Raw genomic sequence first — 18,377 nt, 5'->3', positions numbered from 1 at the left:
TTTTCCTTTTGAATTTTTTTCTGTTTATATAGCAGTTAGTTTTGATAATAAATCTGAAGAGCTATGAAACTGAAAGTTAATGCTGGACCTTGAGTGCACATACAGTTAGAACTAAATTTTTTTTTTATGGAGGGAAAACAGGTTGCTAAGAAGTTATTATAGATTAAAATTGATTGTTTTAAATTTAGGATAGATCTCTACATTGTAAAAATAAGTCAAAAACTGAAAAATTATTCCATGTTACAAATTTAAAGACTAAGGCAATGAAATAAGTGCAACCTTTAAGGCTGAGGTGGATCTCAGTCCTGAAAAAGAAACATTTATTTTTCCTTTTGCAACAAAGGGGAAAATAGGACAATTAGTAAAATTTGCAGGCAGCCTCTAAATTAGATATATCACATAACTGATAAATTTTTGATTTTGATAATTGTGTTAGGTAGAATAGGGAAAAGGAGTCCAAAATGGCAGTGGCTAAAAGACAAGGAAGGTCTGAGGACCAGAGTGAAGACCTCAGGCAGAACAAACAGAACAAACAGCACCCCTGGCTAAGCCCAATTTGCCTAGGGCAGGCCTAGGTGGAGGAAACAGCATATAAAAGGAGGAGCCAAAGTGCTTTCTCTCGGACTCTCTCTCCTGCCTGCATGTGCACGCGCTCTCTCTCTCTTTCTCTCTCTCTCTCCCTCCCCACGCACTCCTCCACTCTCTTCTCTTCGAGTCTTGGATTCTCCTGCTATCTTCTAAATAAAATGGAGCTGTAACACTGATTTGCCTAAGAGCTGTAACACGGTTTGCCCAAGACCCGAGAGCTGTGATGCACTGAGGGCTTTAATGTCCGTTGCTCCAAATCTTTGTTGTGATGAGACGAAGAACCGAGCAACATACACTCGCGTGACATCTATGGTGCTGTAACTCGGATATAACCTGGCTGAAACAACCTCTGCGTGGAAGAGGCCAAGCACAGCAGGAGCCCAACTCAGCGAAGTTCCCACGCTAGAAGCAGAAGGCGAAGAAACCCAGCTCAGGGGAGGGCCCATCGTGCTGGAAACCGGGACAGCGAAAAACGAACTCAGCAGAAAGCTCACGCGGCCCAGTCTCAGATTCCAGAAGACCTCCAGTTAAGGTAAGAGGTCCTCGCTCCTATGGCTGGAGGGACTTTTACAATCTCTCGTTTCTTGTTTCCTCGAACCTCCCGCAAACAGGCGGGCGACAGGGGCACAATTGAGGGACTCTGGAGAGGCTACTCCTCAGCATGTCCTAAAGGCGCTATCTGCTGAGCCCCAGTAGCTGTTACACAAGCTGGTGGGGGTTTTTCTGTCCCTTCTCTTCTCTGCCAAAGATTAGGCCAATGAAACTGTGATCACCAGTCAGATATTTAGCAAAATTTCCAGCGGGCTATGAAGGGGATTCCTTGGCATGTTTTTCCCACTGCTTTTTCCTCCTGTCCTTCAGCTTTCTCCTGGGACTCAAGCCTGGCCAAAACTAGTGAAACTCAGGCTCTGATGTCTCATTGCAAAAATTCATTGAGAGACAAAGCGATAAGAGGTAGATTTGTTACGATCCAGAGATAAGCCACTCTTCAGGGTGTGAACCATTGCCGAGGGCAAGGGCTGCGGCCATGGTATGAGGCCTGGCTAGGTTTTGTGAGGGGATGGAATTCATATGCTAATGAGTGAGAGGATCATCCCAGCCATTGGGGAACCACCCACTCCTCCCTCTTTTGACCTTGTGCCTTGGAGCTGTCTTGCCACCTCTGGTTGTGTCTGTTGGCTTATAGATTGGGGATTAAGGTTTACTTGAATTTGACTTGTCATCTTGGATCCAATTGATTTTAATTGGTTTACATTATACACTTATGCTATGTCATTCTTTCAAAGGTTGTGCTCTGCCCCCTTCCCTCCTGTTTCATGCTCTTTTCCTGAGGCCCATCCAGACCCACAGGGTTTCTACAATCTTCTGGAGAGACAACCAGAAAGTAGCTGGCCTTGGGAGGGAAATACTCTATAATATCCAGCCCCTAATCCTACCCAGCACTGGTCATACTGGAGATCTTGGGGACGCCCAAACTCCAGTCTGGGGGGTCCCAGGAGGTCATCACGCCTTGACCTGCCTAGGGACCCAATCCTCGGGAGGCCGTCATGCCTCGACCTGTCCGGGGATTCGATCTCTAGGAGGCTGTCACGCCTCAGCCTGCCTGGGGATCTGCACCCTGACCTGAGGACGCCTGGCTCTCAGGTTGCAACCGTTCTGGGTAGGATAAGCTTCAGAAAGACTCACCCCTAAGGAAGTCTACCTATGGAAACAGAAAGAAGCCTATTACTTGTGGGACTGTGCCCAGTCTCAGCAATAACTCAGGAGCCCAATGAGGACCCCATTGCCTTTCTGGAGAGGCTAAAAGAGGCACTCCAAAAGTTTACCAACCTGGACTTAGACTCTTATGAGGGACGGGTGATTTTAAAGGACAAATTCCTGTCCCAATGTGCATCGGATATCAGAATTAAATTACAGCAGCTACAACAGCAGGACCCTGCTGCCTCTTTAGATGAGATGGTCCAGACAGCCACCAATACCTCTTATAACAGAACAGGAGAAGAAGGCCAAGGCCCAGGAGAAGGAGAGAAAGAAAGAGACAAGGCATGCCTAGATGCCGGCCGCCTCCAGAGAAGCCCTATGGCAAACCCTGAGTCCTTGAGGGACAAGGCACAAGACAGATACCTGATCTGTAGACAAGTGGGGCATTGGGCCGAAGAGTGTCCAAACCGTGACAAGTCTCCTAGAATGGCTTGCCACAAATGCCATCAACTGGGACATTGGGCGGCACTCTGCCCTCAGGACCCATGAGCCTCAAGGTCAAGCACCAAGCCTACTCTCATGATGGTTCAAGAGGACTGAAGCGGCCCACTCCAGCCAGCCCACCTGTCACAGATAACCATTACAGGGCTGGAGCCAAGGGTGCAACTGGATGTGGCAGGTAGGTCGGAGAATTTCTTGGTTGACACAGGGGCTACCTACTCTGTCTTGATCTCCTACTCTGGAGCCTTCTCCTCCCAAACCTGTACCATTTTGGGTGCTACAGGAAAAGCAACTACTAAAAGATTCACCCGAACACTTCTTTGTTGCTGGGATGGACAAATATTTTTCCACCAGTTTCTGGTGGTCCCTGAGTGTCCTACCCCCTTATTGGGAAGAAATATACTCACAAAACTGGGGACCACCCTTGTGATGGGAAGTTTTTCAGCCCCTAGAGCTCTACAGCTCCTGGCTACTACTGAAGAACCCATTACACCTTCAATAGAGAGGGACCAAAAACTATGGGAAGACAAAATTAACCCCCAGGTGTGGGATCAGGGGATTCCTGGACGAGCCCACCAAGCTGAACCAGTCATCATTGTCCTCTGAGATCCTACTCGGTTTCCTAACCGGAAACAATATCCTCTCAAAAGAGAGGTTTGGGAGGGACTACAGCCTTTAATAAATAAATTCCTTGCTTGTGGACTATTGGTCCCCACCAGTTTGCCATGTAACACCCTAATCCTCTCAGTAAAGAAAAAAGACGGAACCTGGTGAATGGTTCAAGATCTCTGGATTATAAACGAAGCTGTAGTCCCCCTCCATCCCACAGTACCCAATCCCTATGTAATCTTGGGAGAAATCCCACCCAGTGCCAAATGGTTTACACTCTTGGATCTCAAAGATGCATTTTTTTACATACCACTGGCTAAAGAATCCCAATACCTCTTTACCTTTGAGTGGGAAGCCCCAGGAGAAAAACACCAACAGATGACTTGGACAGTATTACCTCAGGGGTTCAGAGATAGCCCCCACCTGTTTGGACAGGCCCTTAGCCGGGATCTCCTAGATCTGGACCTGGGACCTAATGGGAAAATATTACAATACATAGATGACCTACTAATCTGCTCTCCAGAGATGAGAAAAGTGCCCAACAACATGCAATTCATGTTCTAAACTTCTTGGCAGAAAGGGGATATAAAGTCTCCCGTGCTAAGGCACAGATGGTCGAGACAAAGGTCACTTACCTGGGAGTTCAGATTACACACGGGTCCAGGAGGCTGTCCTCTGATCAGGTACAAGGAATCCTCCAGTTGCCCTCCCCCATGACTCGAAAACAATTGCGAGCTTTCCTGGGGCTAACTGGTTATTGTAGAATCTGGATACGCAACTATGGTCTAATTGCCCAGCCCTTATATGAAAGCTTAAAGGGACGAGATGATTCAATCCCACTGATGTGGGGAACTCCTCAAAAGGAGGCAGAGGCTACACTAAAACAGGACTTAACTCAGGCACCTGCCTTGAGGTTGCCAGACCCAGAAAAAGCATTCCAACTTTATGTCCATGAAAGAGAGGGAAGAGCCTTGGGAGTGTGAACTCAAAGGTTGGGATCTGAGCCCCAGCCTGTAGCTTACTTATCCAAGAGGCTTGATCTAACTTCCCGAGGTTGGCCCCCCTGCCTTCGAAATCTTGCAGCTATTGCCATCATGATAGAAGATGTTTTAAAACTCTCCTTTGGGGGCAAACTAACTATTTTTACCAGCCACCAAATAAAACAACTCCTAAATTGGAGAGGCTATTTATGGATGTCTGATCAAAGAATCCTCAGATATCAAGTAATGCTGATGGAAAATCCAGGCCTCACTATATCCCCTTGTGAGGTTCTTAGCCCAGCCACCCTCCTACCTACCCCCGAGGGCTCTCTCCCATTTCACTCTTGTCTAGAAACCTTGGACCACTGGACAAAACCCCGAGAGGGATTGTCAGAAGATCCTCTGACCAATCCTGAGGAAATCTGGTACACTGATGGAAGCAGCTTTGTCTTGAATGGAAAAAGAAGAGCTGGGTGTGCAGTAGTCTCCAATTTTGAGACCATAGAGGCTAAGCCTCTGCCACCAGGTACTTCAGCCCAATTAGCTGAGCTCATAGCCCTGACTCGAGTTTTAGAGCTGGGAAAAGGAAAAAGAATAGCCATTTACACTGACTCCAAGTATGCCTTTCTAGTGCTACATGCACATGCAGCTGTTTGGAAAGAAAGGGGCCACTTGCACCCGAGGGTCCCCAATCAAATATGGTGATCAGATTCTTTGACTCTTGGAGGCAGTCGATCTGCCCACTGAGATTTCAGTCTCCCACTGTAAAGGACACCAAAAAGGGAACATGGAAGTGGCATGAGGTTACCAAGCAGCTGATCAGGCAGCTAGGAGAGCAGCATTACAGAACCATGACCTAATAGGGATTGCCACCTTAGTTCCACAGACTAATTTGCCAAAAACTCCTTCATATACTGGAGGTGAGACTCTTAAAGCTAAGAGCAAGGGCTTTCAAGAAGATCATATGGGGTGGTTCCAAAAGGAGGGACTCCTTTTTCTTCCTGGAAACCTCCAATGGAAGTTGGTTAACTCCTTACATGCCACTACTCATTTAAGAGAAAAGGCCCTTCAAAGATTACTAGAAAGGCCCTTCAGAGAAACAGGCCTCCAAACAACTATAAGACAGGTGGTCTCCTCTTGTCCCATTTGCCAATTAAACAACCCTCAAGGAGCTCAAAGACCCCAGCTGGCCCAGCCCATCCAACGATGTGGGGCCTACCAGGAGAGGACTGGCAGATGGGCTTCACCCAGATGCCAGTTTCTCAAGGGTATAAATACCTATTAGTCATGATAGATACATTCACAGGATGGATTGAAGGCTTTCCCACCCAGACTGAGAAGGCTGAGGAGGTGGTAAAAAAACTGCTCCATGAAATCATTCTAAGATTTAGCCTGCCCAGGTCATTACAAAGTGACAATGGGACATCATTTACTTCTAAGGTCACCCAAGGAGTCTCGGAAGCATTGGGCATTGCTTATTATCTCCATTATGCCTGGAGGCCTCAATATTCAGGAAAAGTAGAAAGAGCCAATCAATTCTTAAAATCAGCAATAAGAAAGATAACCCAGGAGACCTCCCTGGGATGGAAGGAGGCTTTACCAATAGCTCTCCTCCACACCCGCATTGCCCCTAAGGAACAGGTTGGTCTTAGTCCTTATGAGATGCTATATGGGAGACCTTTTGTTTATGTCAATGACCTCTTCCTAGATCCAGAGTTTCAGACCCTCCAGTCTTATACCATGGCCATTGGGCAATTCCAACAGGATATACGCTTGTGGGGTATGAACCAGGACCCAAAAGATTCTAAAGAGTCACCACTGTATGCTCCAGGGACTCAAGTCCTAATTAAAGTCTGGAAAGATGGGTCCCCAAAGGCTCAACTCCAGCCCACATGGAAGGGCCCCTACCCTGTAATACTTTCTACCCCCACAGCAGTCAAGGTACCAGGAAATGACTCCTGGATTCACTACTCACGAGTCAAGCCATAGAAGAAAACAGAAGAGGACACTCGATATACCTGTGCGCCCCTGAGAGATCTCAGATACCTATTCAGAGTTACCAATGAGTGTCATTCTAATGAACACCCCAAAAATCTGGTTTCTGGGGATAAGATTTCTCAGGATAGCTCTAAGGAGCCAACACAGCTTGACAGAGACTGTACTCCAAAACAGACAGGAGATAGATCTTCTGATCCCTGAACAAGGAGAGACTTGAGCCATCCTGGCCATGTGAATTTAAAATTGACCAATGTCCCTACTAGTCCTCGTTATGCTATATTGATGATGCTTATGATTATTCCATGTACTGTCAATTGTCTAACCTGTTTTGTCTCTGCCCAGGTCAACCAGCTACAACATGCAGTGCCAGTTCAATAAAGATATAAAACTACAGCTGACCACAGAAAATATCACACACTCTTGGACACCGCTATAGGGACTCTGAAGATTGAGACTAGCAAGAGGGGGAGGCCCAATATCCCTTGCCGCCCCAGTTCAGCAGGAAGTAGCCAGAAAGACCTTGATGCCCCTATTCCCAAAAAATTGGGCCTCCCATCTCTTGACGGGGGGAATGTTAGGTAGGTAGAATAGGGAAAAGAAGTCCAAAATGGCAGTGGCTAAAAGACAAGGAAGGTCAAAGGAAGGACCAGAGTGAAGACTTCAGGCAGAACAAACAGCACTCCTGGCTAAGCCCAATTTGCCTAGGGCAGGCCCAGGTGGAGGAAACAGAATATAAAAGGAGGAGCCAAAGCGCTTTCTCTCGGACTCTCTATCCCGCGTGCATGCGCGCGTGCACTCTCTCTCTTTCTTTCTCTCTCTCTCTTTCTCCCTCCCCAAGCACTCCTCCACTCTCTTCTCTTCGAGTCTTGGATTCTCCTGCTATCTTCTAAATAAAATGGAGCTGTAACACTGGTTTGCCTAAGAGCTGTAACACGGTTTGTCCAAGACCCGAGAGCTGTGATGCGCCGAGGGCTTTAATGTCAGTTGCTCCAAATCTTTGTTGTGATGAGACAAAGAACCGAGGAACATACACTCGCGTGACAATTGTATTATGGTTGTGTAAAAATTATGCACATATATGATTTGATATATTTAGAGGTAAAAGTGCTACATGATTGTAACTAACAAATGTGTCAGTAAACTATATGTTTAGGTGTGTATACTGAAGGAGTCTTTGGGCATAGAAAAATAAAACAACAGTCTCAAAGGCCCTTGCTGAATCATCTAGCTTTGGAGAAAACAAAACAGAACTTTAGGTCCCACCCTGATGTTCCAGGCCAGTTGTATCTATATGGAACTTATTACACCCTATCCAGACCCTTCCACCCCCTACACCTGCCCAGAAGACTTATCACTCCCTGCCCAACTACAAATGCCATCTCAACTAAAGAATATCCAAAATATCTCACCTGATTAAGGTTTCCCTTATTGCTTCAACAAACCTCCCTATAAATATGGAGCCTCCCTGATCTCTCTCAGTGCTCATCCTGGTCCTTAGGCTGACTGTCACCCCTCCTTGCCTGGATGAAGGTAACCTGCTTCTGTTGAGGTTGTCTCTCCTTTTCTGCCTCGGCCTCAACTATACCTTACATACACAGAGAAAGAATTATAAAATAGTGAAAATGTAAAACATTAACATTGGGGAGTTTGGGAGAAAGGTGAATAGATGTCCTATTTTTTCAACTTTTATATAACAAAATTTGGATAAAATGTTGCAAATAAGTTGAATGTATGAAAGGTATGTAAAATTTAATAACAAATCATAGCATTGTTTGAAGTAAATTTAATATTATTTGTTTCTTGTTAAATGCTATATTATATATTTTTCCATAACATTGAGGTTCCTGACATTGTACGGGGCCAGTGACCAAGACCATCCCAAGAATAAGAAATGCAAAAAGGCAAACTGGTTGTTTGAGGAGACCTTACAAATAGCTGAGAAAAGAGAAGCCAAGGCAAAGTAGAAAAGGAAAGATATACCCATTTGAATGCAGAGTTCCAAAGAATAGCAAGGAGAGATAAGAAAGCCTTCTTCAGGGATCAGAAATAGAAGAAAGCAATAGAATGGGAAAGATTAGAAATCTCCTCAAAAAATTAGAGAAACCAAGGGAAAATTTCATGAAAAGATGGGAAAAATAAAGTACAGAAATGGTATGGATCTAACAGAAGCAGAAGATATTAAGAAGAAGTGGCAAGAATACACAGAAAAACTGTATAAAAAAGATCTTCATACCCAAATAATCATGATCATGTGACCACTCACCTAGACCCAGATATGCTGTAATGTGAAGTCAAGTGGGCCTTAGAAAGCATCACTATGAACAAAGTTAGTGAAGGTAATGGAATTCCAGTTGAGCTATTTCAAATCCTGAAAGATGATGTTGTGAAAGTGCTGCACTCAATATGGCAGCAAATTTGGAAAACTCAGCAGTGGCCACAGGACTGGAAAAGGTCAGTTTTCATTCCAATTGCAAAGAAAGGCAATGCTAAAGAATGCTCAAACTACCACACAATTGCACACATCTCACATGCTAGTAAAGTAATGCTCAAAATTCTCCAAGCCAGGCTTCAGCAGTATGTGAACCATGAACTTCTAGATGTTCAAGCTGGATTTAGAAAAGGCAGAGAAACCAGAGACCAAATTTCCAACATCTGTTGGATCATTGAGAAAGTAAGAGAGTTCCAGAAAAACATTTACTTCTGCTTTATTGACTGTGCCAAATCCTTTGACTATGTAGATCACAACAAACTTTGAAAAATTCTTAAAGAGATGGGAATACCAGACACCTGACCTGCCTCCTGAGAAATCTCTATGCAGGTCAAGAAGCAACAGTTAGAACTGGACATGGAAAAACAGACTCTTTGCAGATCAGGAAAGGAGTACATCAAGGATTTATATTGTCACCCTGCTTATTTAACTTATATGCAGAATACATTGTGTGAAATGCTGGGCTGGATGAAGCACAAGCTGGAATCAAGATAGCTGGAAGAAATATTAATAACCTCAGATATGCAAATGACACCATCCTTATGGCAGAAAGTGAAGAAGAACTGAAGAGCCTCTGGATGAAAGTGAAAGAGGAGAGTGAGAAAGTTGGCTTAAAACTCAAGATTCAGAAAATTATGATCATGGCATCCGGTCCCATATCTTTATGGCAAATTGATGGGGAAACAATGAAAACAACGGCAGACTTTATTTTCTTGGATTCCAAAATCACTACAATGGTGAGTGCAGCCATGAAATTAAAAGACACTTGTTTTTTGGAGGAAAAGCTATGACCAACCTAGAGCATATTAAAAAGCAGAGATATTACTTTGCCAACAAAGGTCCATCTAGTCAAAGCTATGTTTTTTCCAGTAGTCATGTTTGGATGTGAGATTGGGACTATAGAGAAAGCTAAGTGTGGAAGAATTGATGCTTTTTAACTCTGGTGGGGGAGAAGACTCTTGAGAGTTCCTTGGACCTCAAGGAGACCCAACCAGTCCATCCTAAGGAAATCAGTCCTGAATATCCACTGGAAAGACTGATGTTGAAGCTGAAACTCCAATATTTTGGCCACCTTATGTGAAGAAGTGACTCATTGGAAAAACCCTGATGCTGGGAAAGATTGAAGGTGGGAGGAGAAGGGGATGACGGAGGATGATATGGTTGGATGCCATCACCGACTCAATGGACATGAGTTTGAGTAAGCTCTGGGAGTTGGTGATAGACAAAGAAGTCTAGATGCTGCTGTCCATGGGGTCGCAAAGAATCAGGCATGCCTGAACGACTGAACTGATATACTTTTTTATTTTTTAGATTAATTTTTTAGGAAACTTGTATTCTACTCTTCTATCAAAACAATGCTCTATTATATAATATCATATTCTATCATATCATTTAGGTATCATCTCTGACAGCTCATCTTATGTTTTGGTTAACTATAATGTATTAGGTCAGCTGTAATATATTGTTAGTTGCTCAGTCATGTTGTACTCTTTGTGACTCCCATGGATAGGTTCCTTTCCCAGGGGATCTTCCCAATCCAGGAACTGAACCCAGGTTTCCTGCAATGCAGGCAGATTCTTGGTGAGAGATCACATCAAATATCTCCTTTCTTGTTTGTTAAATGAGTTTCTGTGTTTATCTGAGTGTGTAGTGCGAGGAGGATTGATACTGAATACCCCACAAAGTTAGCATGCTGCTGCTGCTGCTAAGTCGCTTCAGTCATGTCCAACTCTGTGCGATCCCATAGATGGAAGCCAACCGGGCTCCTCCATCCCTAGGATTCTCCAGGCAAGAGTACTGGAGTGGGGTGCCATTGCCTTCTCTGACAAAGTTAGCATAGAACACTGCAAATAAGGCTAAAAAACAGAGGACCTGAATGTTCAATTTTGTTCAGTTATAGCGTGAAAAGTTTTGAACTGTTAATATTTTTCTGTTAAACTCAACTTTAATCTTACAGAGGACCTTGATTTTATAAATTAATAAAATTTTATATGTATTGATTTATAAATTAATTTATTAATTATAAATTAGTAAAATTAAAAATATTAATTACCAATTACAATTTTCTTAGGCATCAATATTATTAATACCACCTGCATAAATAGTCAGATAAACATATTGTAATATTATATTTGTATATAGAAAAAGTTACTCCAAATGAATCCATCCATTGATAATAGATATGTCAGTGATGGGTTTATTTTTATTAGAAATGATGTCTATTCTCAATACTTACACTACAATACAACAATGTAACTCATGCAAATCAACAGTTAAAATGCATGCATACATGCTCAATCACGTCAGTCATGTCCCACTCTTTGTGATACTAAGAAACATAGCTTTCCAGGCTCCTCTGTCCTTGGGATTTTCCTAGCAAGAATACTGTAGTGGATTGCCATGCCCTTTCCAGAGGATTGTCCCAACCTAAAGATCAAACTCTTGTGTCTCTTGCATCACCTATTTGGCGGGTGGATTCTTTACAGTTGGGAAACTGGTGAAGTCGAATATAAATAGATTATTTTTAGGTTAAGAAATAAATATGAGTTTTTAGGTTTAAAATGAAGGCAAATAACTGATGCAGAATTGAGTGATGATGCAGAAAATAATACTACATTGAGAACAGTAAAAAAAAAAAAGATGCTGTAAGAATGTTGCAAATTTACTGCAACAGAGAAAAATACAGCTATTTGTTATATAAAAATTCTATAGTAATAAAATGAATGATATTCATTATAATTTCAACTTATATATAGTGCATTTGATGTTTTTCTTTCATCAATTAAAAGCAAATCTGTTGGCTTGAAATAAAAATTTAAACAATTTTTTAAAAAGAATCTGAGCTTATAACTTTGACCCAGCTTTTATTCTTGCACAAAAAAAAGTCAATTTTAAATGAAGAAATGGCAAAATAATCTTTCTGAAATTTTGTTAGGAATGATGAGGAACAGACTAAATGTTGCACAAAACATTAAATATCTTCAGTTAGCTACCAAACAATTGATTGCAGGATATAAGACTTTTCTAACATCTAAGATTAGTTTATCAAAATTCAGGAATTTGCACATACTTTTTCTAGCTTTAAATCAGCCAGATAATGTGGTTAAATGAGACACTACCCAGCTAGTACCTTGAGTTGTCTCAAGGATTTCCAAATTTATGAAGAAATATTATAAATTTGCTTTTGTATTTTGAAATACAAAATTTGTGCCATAGTAGTTTTTACATATGTTACCTGTCAAGGAGTTTTAGATAGATAAAACAAAATTTGTTTCTATCTTGACAGATGGTACTCTTTCTGTTAGGCCAAAAATGAGAATTTATTGGGATTTCAAAACAAGAGATTAACATTCCTCTTCCAGTTTTATTCTACTCTCTGATATATTTTGAATATATTTGTGCTCAGTTACTGCAGCAGACTCTTAGAAAAGTGTAATGGACATAGTTGCTTAAATCTTTCAGTGTATATATGCAAATGTTATGAATCATCACCAGTTTATGGAAGTGTAGAGATAAATAGAAGACAATGAATTTAATGATCTTGTGTTCTTTGTCAATGCACATTGATTGTCATTGAAGAGTTTTACAAAGAGTTGCTGGTTCTGTGAATTCCAATTCAAAATTTCCTTGAAACAAAAGGAATGCTTGCCAAATATTCAACAATGAAGACAAAAAAAAATCAATGTGATTTGTTTTCTCACCAATATCACTTTGCATACAGATGAACTCCAAAAAGAGGAAAAGCCTATTTGAAAGCTAGATAAATAATTTGAAAATTTATGTTCAAAAGGAAACATTCAGAATATAAATCAATAATAATGATTTATTTTATTAATTTAGATTTGTATGCAGATTTTAATTTTAAATGAAATAATTCTTTAATTGTAATTAGCAACATTATGTTAATTTTTAATCATGATATACTTAGGATTTTGATTCAATTCATACACTTTATGTCAACATTTTTTTAATTCAGTGTTTATGATGCTAAGCTGACATGAGTTCGTGTCTGAGAGGTGTAGTTTAGAAACTGATATACTTTTGTCTCACAGTCAAATCCATTCTTCTAAAAAAATTTTTAAAAATGCATTCTTATCAAAATTAGTATGAAAACCAAAGGAAAATAATTGTTGGTACTTTTATCAGGCATTAAAAGTATATTTGGAACAACTTGGGTATATGAATCTATTTTTATAACTGTAAATTTTATAAAATATATATACAGATCAAGATTTCAAAAAAAAATTTAGTCTCTGAAATGACATATGATATATATGTAAAATATACATCAGTAGCTTTCTATGACTTAAGCATAAAGAAAAGAATACAAAATATCATAGTAATTTTATAATTGAATGAGTATCAAAATGACATATAAATGAGATGTGTAGCTCCCGCTGTATTTTTAATCAATGGCATTGCTCTAGACCATGCTCAAACTAAGAGAATTATTCTAGCTAAAATACTCTAAAGAAGCTTTCTTGAAACTAAGTGATAACATCATTTGAAATTATTCCTGCCCTGTTGAATGGGCATGTAACAATATTGCCTCTGTTTAATGTAAAGAGATCATCTTTATTTCTTTGTAGTGAGCATGTGGGTATGGTACTACAGAATTTCCTTAAAACTGGTTTGGTTATTTTAAAGTATATACCTCTTTACCTTCACTACCTGTATATGAGATTGGTTATGATTAAAAGTCAACATAAATATTCATCTTTGAAAAACTAAAAATATAATTTTAAGAAAACAATATGAAATAGTGTTTGTTCCTGGTTCTTAAAAGAAATTGAGAATTCTACATTTGCAAAATGAAAAGTGTTCTGGTAATTGCTTATTAATAGTTGGTAAATAAGAATATAGTAAGTTTTAACTGTTCCTAAGAACAGTATGTGGCAGCTAAAACTATAATATTATTCAAATCCAAAAGATACAGATAGAATACCACTGAGTAAATATTTGCATAAAATATACAAAGAAAGTATTACATGAAGATGTATTTTTCTATTTTATGGTTTAATGTTATCTTGTTTTTCACATTTGCATATACTACTGTCACAAAAGTGACAGTGAATTGGCAGACAGGCACAATAAGTCAAGGAAGCATGTTTCCATAACACAGAAGATTCAGTGGAACTGGGACCAGAGTGGTACTCTGTATCAGGGGAAAGTTTTCTAACTTTACGTTGTCATAAGGGAACTTTACCTGCTTAGGTAAAACTTAAGTGATATTTCTTTTATCTTATTCAAGATATTAATTTACTCATGTTTAAGCCTATTTATCTATCTTGGACTCCTCTGAACTATTTTGGAGATGTTCTGCTGCTTGACCAGTGTAAATTATCATTGCTAACAGTCCCAGAATTTCTGCAGTATTTTTTGAACATATTCACCAGGCAGTGGCTTAGAGGGTAAAGCATCTGCCTGCGGTGTGGGAGACCCAGGTTTGATCCCTGGGTCAGGAAGATCCCCTGGAGAAGGAAATGGCAACCCACTCCAGTACTCTTGCCTGGAAAATCCCATGGATGGAAGAGCCTGGTAGGTTACAGTCCATGGGGTTGCAAAGAGTCAGACAAGACTGAGTGACCACACTTTCACTTTCTTTCACCAGGCAGGACTTGATTTCAACAGTTTCTTAGTATTTAGGTGGTGGGATGGTAAGAAGGGAGGGGCTTCCCAGATGGCACTAGCAGTAAAGAACCCACCTGCCAATGTAGGAGAGGATGTAAGAGATGCTAGGTAGATCCCTGGGTCAATCCCTGGGTTGGGAAGATCCCCTGGAGGAGAGCATGGCGATACACTTCAGTACTTTTGCTTGGAGAATCCCATGGACAGAGGAGCCTGGAGGGCTACAGTCCAAAGAGTCACAGAGTTGGGTGGACTGACTGAAGTGACTTGGCACATGTATGGTAAGAAGGGAACCAATAACACAGGATTTAAATAGCTTGTATTGGATTCAAATACATGGTTAGAGGATACTCTTTGTACTCTAAAGGGGAAACAGTCAATAAGATCAGTCATTAGTAGCCTTTTATTTCTGCATACATTTTAACCTAGGGTCAGTTTTACACATTTTTTAAAACATAACTGGTTCCAAGACTTTTAGCATTCAAAGATAATTAATAACTCAATGAGTCATTTTTCAAGTAGAAAATAGACACATATTTCAAGTCCAAAGAATCCAGGCAAAACAAAACAAACAAAAAAGCTCTATAGTTAATTTTTTTACTTTTTATGGAAAGAATCTCAATTTAATAGATTTGTCTGCCTAACACTATCTGATTACTGTTTTACAAAGGGACTATGTCTGACAAGATACAATCCTTTACCTATCAGAAAGTCTTTAAGTGTTGGCAAGCATATTAATAGGAAATATTTTGAAAATAAAAAATGCAGCCTAAATATGATTGCTAGAATTTTGTTTAGGATTTTTGCATCTATGTTCATCAGTGATATTGGCCTGTAGTTTTCTTTTTTTGTGGGATCTTTGTCAGGTTTTGGTATTAGGGTGATGGTGGCCTCATAGAATGAGTTTGGAAGTTTACCTTCCTCTGCAATTTTCTGAAAGAGTTTGAGCAGGATAGGTGTTAGCTCTTCTCTAAATTTTTGGTAGAATTCAGCTGTGAAGCTGTCTGGACCTGGGCTTTTGTTTGCTGGAAGATTTTTGATTAGTTTCAATTTCCGTGCTTGTGATGGGTCTGTTAAGATTTTCTATTTCTTCCTGGTCGAGTTTTGGAAAGTTGTACTTTTCTAAGAATTTGTCCATTTCTTCCAGGTTGTCCATTTTATTGGCATATAATTGTTGATAGTAGTCTCTTATGATCCTTTGTATTTCTGTGTTGTCTGTTGTGATCTCTCCATTTTCATTTCTAATTTTATTGATTTGATTTTTCTCCCTTTGTTTCTTGATGAGTCTGGCTAATGGTTTGTCAATTTTTTTTATCCTTTCAAAGAACCAGCTTTTGGCTTTGTTGATTTTTGCTATGGTCCCTTTTGTTTCTTTTGCATTTATTTCTGCCCTAATTTTTAAGATTTCTTTCCTTCTACTAACCCTGGGGTTCTTCATTTCTTCCTTTTCTAGTTGCTTTAGGTGTAGAGTTAGGTTATTTATTTGACTTTTTTCTTGTTTCTTGAGGTATGCCTGTATTGCTATGAACTTTCCCCTTAGGACGGCTTTTAAAGTGTCCCATAGGTTTTGGGTTGTTGTGTTTTCATTTTCATTAGTTTCTATGCAAATTTTGATTTTTTTTTTGATTTCTTCTGTGATTTGTTGGTTATTCAGCAGCGTGTTGTTCAGCCTCCATATGTTGGAATTTTTAATAGTTTTTCTTCTGTAATTGAGATCTAATCTTACTGCATTGTGGTCAGAAAAGATGCTTGGAATGATTTATATTTTTTTGAATTTACCAAGGCTAGATTTATGGCCCAGGATGTGATCTATCCTGGAGAAGATTCCATGTGCGCTTGAGAAAAAGGTGAAATTCATTGTTTTGGGATGAAATGTCCTATAGATATCAATTAGGTCTAACTGGTCAATTGTCTCGTTTAAAGTTTGTGTTTCCTTGTTAATTTTCTGTTTAGTTGATCTATCCATAGGTGTGAGTGGGGTATTAAAGTCTCCCACTATTATTGTGTTATTGTTAATTTCTCCTTTCATACTTGTTAGTATTTGTCTTACATATTGCGGTGCTCCCGTGTTGGGTGCATATATATTTATAATTGTTATATCTTCTTCTTGGTTTGATCCTTTGATCATTATGCAGTGACCATCTATGTCTCTTTTCACAGCCTTTGTTTTAAAGTCTATTTTATCTGATATGAGTATTGCTACTCCTGCTTTCTTTTGGTCCCTATTTGCATGGAAAATCTTTTTCCAGCCCTTCACTTGCAGTCTGTATGTGTCCCCTGTTTTGAGGTGGGTCTCTTGTAGACAACATATGAAACAGAATATATTACTTCATTCTTTATTTTTTGTTTAAGTTACTGAGAATAAGCTGTTATGTTGACGCAGACACTTTTGTTTGAAGACTATGGGAGAAAGAGTGCAGCTTAATTGACTAACATATCAACTGCTATATATGAAGTGAAGTGAAAGTCACTCAGTTGTGTCCGACTCTTTGCGACCCCATGGACTATACAGTCCATGGAATTCTCCAAGCCAGAATACTGGAGTGGGTAGCCTTTCCTTTCTCCAGGGTATCTTCCCAATCCAGGGATTGAACCCAGGTCTCCCATACTGCGGACAGATTCTTTACAATCTGAGCTACAAGGGAGGCCCACTGCTATATATAACAGAGATGAAATCTGAGGGAGCACCTGTTTTTCATTCTTTTTGGAAAACACATATTTAATTACTAATTCTTATCATTTCAATAAGATCTTTCCTATTTGGAGTTCAAGGGCTAATATCTCTGACATCTTTTCCAAAAGAACAAATAGAGGATTCCCTGCTTTTTGAAAATTTGCTTTGTGACACTGCTTTTATGAGAGACCTACATTAGTACCCATTTTAACTAACTGAAAGAAATGTGAAGAGAATGTTCACAGAGAGCGAAAATCCCATTGTTTTGTTTTGCAGTGAGCCTTTTTAATTTGAGGGTCCAGGGTTCAAGTGTCTGTTCAAGAGCAGTCCTAGGCTTTTGGTATCCAACTCTGACTCCACCTCTGCATGTATTTCCGCGGAGGAAATGTGTAAATAACTCTCATGCAACGCTGAGCTGAATACGTGCGACCTCTACATTAGAAAGGAGGAAGCTAACGTTAAAAAGAATCTTAGGGTACATAGCTTTGTACCAGAACAAACAAGTTTTTGTTTTGCAGTGAGCCTTTACTGAGGCTTCAGCCACTCTTAGGATCAGCCAGAGGTCAGTTCACTTCAGTTCAGTGGCTCAGTAGTGTTCGACTCTGTGACCCCATGGACTGCAGCACATCAGGCTTCTCTGTCCATCACCAACTCCCGAAGCTTACTCAAACTCATGTCCATCGAGTAGATGATGCCATCCAACCGTCTCATCCTCTGTTATCCCCTTCTCCTCTTGCCTTCAATCTTTCCCAGCATCAAGGTCTTTTCCAATGAGTCGGTTCTTCGCCTCAGGTGGCCAAAGTACTGGAATTTCAGCTTCAGCATCAGTCCTTCCAATGAAAAGTAGCGCCAGCCAGAGTAGCGCCACCAAGCTCCTTCCCTGGAAACTACACTTAGTATCGTAGCATCAAGCTATAATAGCTTTGAACTATGTCTGAGCATCTGTGCTTTATCTTGATTAATTCTGTGCATCCTTAGCAAGTTGTGTTCTAAAGTAATTGCTTCCTTGATGTACGTCATTTTGCCTTTGAAAGTTTTCATTAAAAGACTTTACTTTCAGATAGTGGTGAAACCTGTATTAAGGCTTTAGTTTCTGCAAGAGTTGTTAGAAGAATCTTGAGAAAAGCTGCCCTTTCATGCCAATAATAAAATGAGATTGTTATATGAGTCTCTTGTAGTATTTGGCCTTATCTAATTAAAATAGGGTAGA

General features: G+C 40.1%; 1 long non-coding RNA gene across 1 annotated transcript; it reads left to right on the top strand.

Moving 5' to 3' along the window:
• Nucleotides 1-440: 440 nt before the first annotated feature.
• LOC129643933 (uncharacterized) lies at nt 441-8,161 on the top strand. Its single transcript, XR_008710607.1, has 3 exons — nt 441-1,120; nt 4,732-4,905; nt 6,720-8,161. It is a non-coding gene; the product is annotated as an uncharacterized LOC129643933 (long non-coding RNA).
• The last annotated feature ends 10,216 nt before the right edge of the window (nt 8,162-18,377 follow it).

The sequence above is a fragment of the Bubalus kerabau genome, chromosome 2 (genome assembly GCF_029407905.1).
Source record: "Bubalus kerabau isolate K-KA32 ecotype Philippines breed swamp buffalo chromosome 2, PCC_UOA_SB_1v2, whole genome shotgun sequence".
NCBI lineage: Eukaryota > Metazoa > Chordata > Mammalia > Artiodactyla > Bovidae > Bubalus > Bubalus kerabau.
Note: the sequence above shows the minus strand (reverse complement) of the source record. Positions and strands in the feature narration are given on the sequence as shown.